The sequence below is a fragment of the Boleophthalmus pectinirostris genome, unplaced genomic scaffold (assembly GCF_026225935.1).
Source record: "Boleophthalmus pectinirostris isolate CB_2022bp ecotype Guang Dong unplaced genomic scaffold, ASM2622593v1 HiC_scaffold_18, whole genome shotgun sequence".
NCBI classification, from domain to species: Eukaryota; Metazoa; Chordata; class Actinopteri; order Gobiiformes; family Gobiidae; genus Boleophthalmus; species Boleophthalmus pectinirostris.
The window spans coordinates 38,405,987-38,412,833 of record NW_026571133.1 but is presented as its reverse complement, the minus strand read 5'-3'; the positions used below and the strand labels follow the sequence as shown (position 1 = coordinate 38,412,833).

The 6,847-nt window shown below is 40.3% G+C and overlaps 1 pseudogene; it reads left to right on the top strand.

The window, feature by feature from the left end:
- Nucleotides 1-6,363: 6,363 nt before the first annotated feature.
- On the top strand, nt 6,364-6,481 carry LOC129409067 (5S ribosomal RNA; annotated as a pseudogene).
- Nucleotides 6,482-6,847: the final 366 nt, after the last annotated feature.

Genomic DNA, 6,847 nt, shown 5'->3' with positions numbered 1-6,847 from the left:
TAAATAAAAAAGTACCCACCTACCATCGGGTGAACAAGTCCTAATGCTGCGAGGTCAGACGTTTTCCACGAAGTGAAACCGGCTGATGAATCAGGCTAGAATATATCTGGAGGAAAACATGAAAACTGCAAAGAAAACAATATCCTGGTATCTCAAATTATTTAATTCTAATATGAATGATTGGAATGGTCATAATTAACCAGTATTATGCCTTGAAAACCTAATTTGTATGTATTTTTTTCACTTAAAGATTGAATTGAAATGAATGTGTATTAAGTTCTGTACCAGATTTTGGCTTAAAGCTCACAAATTTTACTTTTGTGAGGTTTTAGCCATGTTATAATGTTGTTACCTCACTAAAAACATACCTAGAGTTGTGTTTTGTTTCCATTTTTGTTTCTTATTAGTCTATCTACATCTCTAAAGCTCTTGTCCTGTAGTGAAAGTTTTCAAATTAACAGCTATTTTTTACCGTTAGTTCAGTAGACATTGGAAATTCCAGGTTTGAGATCATTCGGACGATTCTAGTGAAGGTGAATGGAGTTTAAAAACACAGTGGAGCACCTTCTGTATTACCCCATGACATCACAAGATGGGACAGAGTTTGTTCCGTTTCAGAGAAGAGCGAAAGAAACAACATTACAATATAGATCAGAATAGAGTGTAGCATGGGCCCTTCAACATATACCAGTATGTCATCGCAAAACAGTAATAAAACCACATCTTTCGTCATAAAGAATACATCCAGTTATCCCACATTCATATTTATACACCTTTAAACCTCTTCTACTCACACGCGGTAGCCTGTGTTTTCTCACATTGCCACCATTTCATCGGTGGTGATGAGCGCCGCGCCGATCTCTGCCTATCAAAGCGGCTGATGGATGGCTTAAATCTAGGCTCTGGGCCAAGCAACGCCATTTAAAAGAGGCACAATATTTTCCTCAATGATCAGACCCCATTTCGCGCAGAGCTGTTATCAATATTGAACGTTACATCAGCGATTTCGCACTCACCGAGAGCCTAGCACATCTCCAGCACCGCGCATGCATCATCCTTTAATACGGTTTTAAAGTGGAATTGGCTACATTTAAACAGACAAGGTAATAAATTCTGCCCCGAGATGGTTTTATGCTAGCGGGGAGAATGGTTGTACCCAAAGCGCGCTATCTTCCGAGCTAGCGTCCGGTCTAGCGATATTACGCGTTGATGGAGGTGGATTGCCGTGCCGTTGGACAGATTGAGGGGGTGAGTTATGGTGAGGGGAAAGGGTTGAAGGTGTAGTCAAGTATTTTTGGGAGAGGGGGAAAAAAAAGTGAGAAAAATAACGAGGTGAGATAGAATGTTGAAAACAAACAAAGACGCGAATGACCTAGTTAAAAGTGATACGGATCAGGCAGGGTAATTAGCACGTGTTAGGAAAGTGCAGAGTTGCAATAGTTGAGGTGATGGATGAGGTAAAACTTGTAGAAGGACTCAAGACCAGTCCAATTTTTACGGTCTTGGTTTCTGTCTTGAAGGAGCTTGGACTCGGTCTTGTCACGAACTCCAGGTCTGACGCTCATCGAGTGCGATTTCTGTAAAGTGCCAGTGGAAGTGGGGGTTACTGAAGTGCAGTACAGTTTGCTTGTCTTTTAAATCTTAAATTAACATTACTGTAAATTCCGAACTATAACCCGCTACTTTTTTGTCACACTTTGAACCCTGCAGCTAATAAAATGACGCGGCTAATATATGGACAGTCTATGGTTTGGCAACACAGCGGATACACGCGGCCTGAGTGCAGAAAACACCGCTGTCTGTGTGGTTTACACAGGATCTAGGGTTCACATGAAGTTGCTACACGAGCTCATGATATTGTCAGCGCACTCAAATAGTTTATCGTTGTGTGATAAAATAAGTTATGATGTTAAATGAACGTTAGTGAGGGGGATACGTCTTACCCGTATGCGTAAATGACAAGAAGAAACGTCTCAAACTTCAGTATCCGGACATCCACTCATACCTGATTTATAGAACTAGCCCCGCCCCCAGGAGAGTCTGAAATCTGCTGAAATCCTCCAAGACACTAACATGATACAGACAGAACAGAAGCTCTTTCTGCAGGAGACATGCGCAGTAGAGAGACGGGGGTGATGCGCCGAGAAAGATGCTCGTTTGATTGAAGAGTTATTTTGCGCTTCATGCACACACCCTTTTCATGGAAAACACACGAAGAAATGCAGATGATGCAGCTTTTCAGTTAACGGCGACTAATGTAGCTATGGAAGAAGGAAATCGAGCTGCTGCACGTGAACTTGACATCCATGAGTCGATGGTGAGATTTTGGCGACGGGAGCGTGACGAACTGACTCAATGCAAAAAGACGACAAAAGCTTTCAGAGTTGATAAAAGCAGACGGCCCGAACTTGAAAACGTTCTTGAAGACGTGGACACCTGCGGCTTATATTCATGTACAATTTTAAAATTTTGTTAAAATTGACTGACTTATATTTAGGTACATTCAATAGTCCGGAATTGACAGTAATCAGATAGAATGGAGATAGATTTGTAAAAATATTCATCTACATACATATATGTGCCAAATAACCTTAAAATACAAATCAGTTTAGAAAATAACAAAGATAGAGTAAATTTGGTTTTGATCACCCATGGTCTTGGTCTTGTCTCGGTCTCAACTTTTAAAAGTCTTGTCCTGGTCTTGGGACCCTGTGGTCTCGGACAGGTCTTGGTCTCGATTAGCGAGGTCTTGACTACGCTACTTGAAGGTACTAAAAAAGATCTGTTGTATGCTTTATAGTTATAATCTATGACACCCTAAATTATAATTTGTGCATTTTAAATCACAATATTATTCTAAAATGACTCGACTGCAATGCCCAGTTGGAGCTGACATCACCTTAAACGTTGTCACAACAAAGAGCCGTGCAGCTGTTGGCACGTTTGATGGATCGCTGCTCATCACACAAGCAAATGTTGATAAAAATGAGTGTGTGGCCCTGCTGAATCCTACGTGAATCACCAACTAAAGAACATAAAATTGGAGATTGAAGTAAGGACAGAGCAGGAGTGTACCGGTGGAGGTGAAAACGGGGTTGATGTCTTGAATACAGAAGAGTAAAAATGACTTCAACATGCATGAATCACACAAATTTAACTTTGAGAGGGTAAATGGTGAAGGAAAACAACTATAAAACAGTTAAAAGCTCTAAAAATAACAGGTCCACTTTAAAGGGAAATTTTAAGGGAAAGGTCGTGTCATTCTGGCAGACTCCAAACACTTGGCCCCACTGCATGATGTCATCGCGTTATCCAAGAAATTATTTCGTGCGTGTTCACCAAAGTCACTGTGATCCTTTCAGCACTGAAATGACATTCATGCAACCGAACTTCAGTTTGAATTGTTTCTCAAGATTTTTTGTGAAAGCTGAAAATCTTTAACTCTTCTAGAATGATCTCTTTGTGTGTGTATATGTGTATTTCTGACAGAGGTGGGACCAAGTCGTCGTTTTGCAAGTCTCAAGTAAGTCTCAAGTCTTTGACCGCAAGTCCGAGTCAACTCCCAAGTGAAATACAGGCAAGTCCAAGTGGAGTCTCGAGTCACTGGCCCATAAGGTCAAGTCAAGTCCAAGTCGTCTGCTTTGAACTTCGTCATTTCAAGTCTTTAAACCAAAGTACCAAATATAGCTTAGATTTTTGCAATTTATATGAATTTTAATTTAAATTGTACTTTAAAGGCATAGTATATTTATATGTGAGTATTTATAGAGTAAGTAAGAGTTGTAGAAATGCAAATGTTTCCTTTTTAAATGTCTTGAAAAGATCTTAGTGTGAATCCTTACAGTCAGAACAGAACAAATTCAGATTTAAAAGTGCTTCTAAAGTCTTCTCAAGTCACAGGCCTCAAGTCCCAAGTCACTGACCTTCAGTGTTGGGAAGTACCAGATTACATGTACCGGAGTTACATAATGAGAGTACAAATTATGAGTAACTGTATTCAGTTACAGTTACTGTTTCAATGACTGGTATTGGATTACAGTTACTTTGTTGAAATAAATGGATTACACGGCGGTATTTTCCTGTTTTCACATTTTGGGCTGGTTTTTTTCTTTTTTTTTTCGGTAATTCCACTCATTGCCGGAAACTAAACCAGGTCTAAACCAGGACTAAACCAGGACTAAAACCAGGTCTAAACTAGATCTAAACCAGGTCTAAACCAGGACTAAAACAAGACTAAACCAGGACTAAACCAGGACTAAAACCAGGTCTAAACTAGATCTAAACTAGATCTAAACCAGGTCTAAACCAGGACTAAATCAGGACTAAATCAGGACTAAACCAGGACTAAACTAGGACTAAATCATGCTGCGTGGATGTGTCTCTTCCTCTTCCATCAATAATATTTTTTATACGGTTAAGTAAAGTCTGGGCTTTTCATTGTCTTTTAACAGACAAAACATCTTATGTTACAATATCCTCGTCTTCTCTACAGCAAATCAAGTAATCCAAAGTATTCAGATTACGTTACTCTCCTTAAGTAACTTAATGGATTCCGTTAAAAACTACACTGTGGGGTATGTAATCTGTAATCTCTAGGGAAATACATTTTAAAAGTAACTTTCCCAACACTGCTGACCTTCAAGTCCAAGTCGAGTCCCAAGTCTTAGTCTATTTTCTCAAGTCAAGTCTCAAGTCCTAAAAACGTAAAAAGTCACGACTTGCACCTCCCCACCTCTGATTTCTTATACCGAGGAATTTCGGTCTGACCCTCCGTCCCATCTCGAGTCAAAACCAAACAAGACCGTCCAATCAGATTTCTGTGTTTCAGTGACGCGTGTGAAACGAAGGAGCTCATTGGCTTATCATTTTGAACAGAAACACATTTCTCTCACCTCAGAGTTTAATGCTTTATCCATTGATTCTGCAAATATCTGCTATGTTTTTCAGTCCCTGGTATTTTTCCCCTTTATTTTTTCCACGTAAGCTGTTTTGATATGGAAAGAATAATGCCTAATCCGTCAGTCACACTCATCTGAACTCTGGGAGCTTCTTTAGTGATCAGACTCACATCTTCATAAAGTTTTTGTGTGTATTCTGGATCCCAGGTAATAACTTAAGCTAAACTTTTTGCTACCTATGATTCTAAGGTGCACAACAAAATATAGAAATGCACAGTGTCCAAAAGTCTGTGTAATTCATAATGCAGGACCTTGAAGCTCCAGTGAAAGCATACAGTGTGGGTGATGATATGAAATGTGGGTTTATGCTCTGGTGTTGACAGAGTTGTATGGAGCCGAGAACTGATGGATCTTTGTCACAGCACAGGAGCCTATAGAAAAGTACACAGAGGTGAAGGTGAGGAGGACTGACATGGGAGCAATATTTATATTTCATGTTTTTTCAGAAAGCACACAAAAACAACACCAAAAGTTGGATTTGTTGAATTTTTATACAACTCGGTTCCCTATGAATTCAGGTTAAGGTTAGCTTTTATTGTCCCCGTAGGGAAATTTGTCCTTTGCATGTGACCCATCCTTCAATGCTGCTGGGACCTGTCAGGGGCAGTGGGACCCATGTCCAGATTTTGATTTGAGTGTCGCCAGGTCTAACTTATCTGGAAGATTTTACATATGGTGCATGTTTTTTTGTTGATGGGGGAAACTAGAGTGTCTGGAGAAACATGAAAACTGCACAGAAAGGCTTGGGTGACCAAGGGATTGAACCAAGAACCCTCCTGTGGTGAGGTGAGAGTGCTAGCCACTCAGATGCCATACTGGGCTCAATACACGTTCTGTGTAGTACAGGACTCTCCAACCTTTTTTCTCCAGTGAGCTACCCTTACAAAACAAAAATGCCAGAGAGCTGCCAATTTTAGCAGTCGCAAAGAAACTGAGTAAATATAAGAGGCACAGTGAAATGGAGAAGAGTTATATACTTATAAAACATAAACCATTATCCACTTATTGGTGCACTAAGATAGGCATCAAATTTTACTTATTATCCGCAATACAAAGATTTGAGAAATCCCTTGGCGAGCTACGTGGAAGCAGGTGGAGAGCTACTGGCAGCTCCCTGGTGTAGTATATCATATCTTTAATTGTTTTTGCAGCTCTTGCATAATTAGGGTTTTGGGCCCAACAAAAAAATTAGATGTACATAATAAGTAAGTTATTCAGAAACAAGAAGAAATCAATGATTAAAGTCAGAGGAACTGTTCCTGCTTGGAACATTTTTTGTTACTGTGTCCTTGGGCAAGACACTTCACCCACTTGTTCATGTGGTGTTTGAATGATTAGTGCTGGTCTGATGGCAGCCTCACTTCTGTCAGTCTACCCCAGGGCAGCTGTGGCTGTAACAGTAGCTTACCCTGGCCATACCATCTTGTCAACACCTGATCCCATCAGATCTCAGAAGATAAACAAGGCCGGGCCTGATTAGTACTTGGATTGGAGACCACTGGGAAAACCAGGTGCCGTAGTGGGGCGCCAGTCAAAAAAACTGCCGTCCTTAGGCGAGGCACTTCACCCACATTGCCTAATATGATAGTGGTGCGTCTTGTGAGTGATGGTGGTGGTCAGGTTAGCACCAACGGGTCTGGAGTGACAGAATAATCAACTGTAAAGTGTCTTTGCGACACAGGTCTGTGAAAAGCACTATATAAATCAAAACTTACTAACTTACTTACCACCACCACTGAATAAATATAGACTACAGTTTGAGATATTAGGCCAATGTACTTACTTTCTGTGCTTGCATAGGCTACTTACACAAAAAAAGAAAAAAAAAAGTTAACTTGACTGTCCCCTGAAGCAACATGTGCATTTCTTTTGACCCATCAGTGAATGCT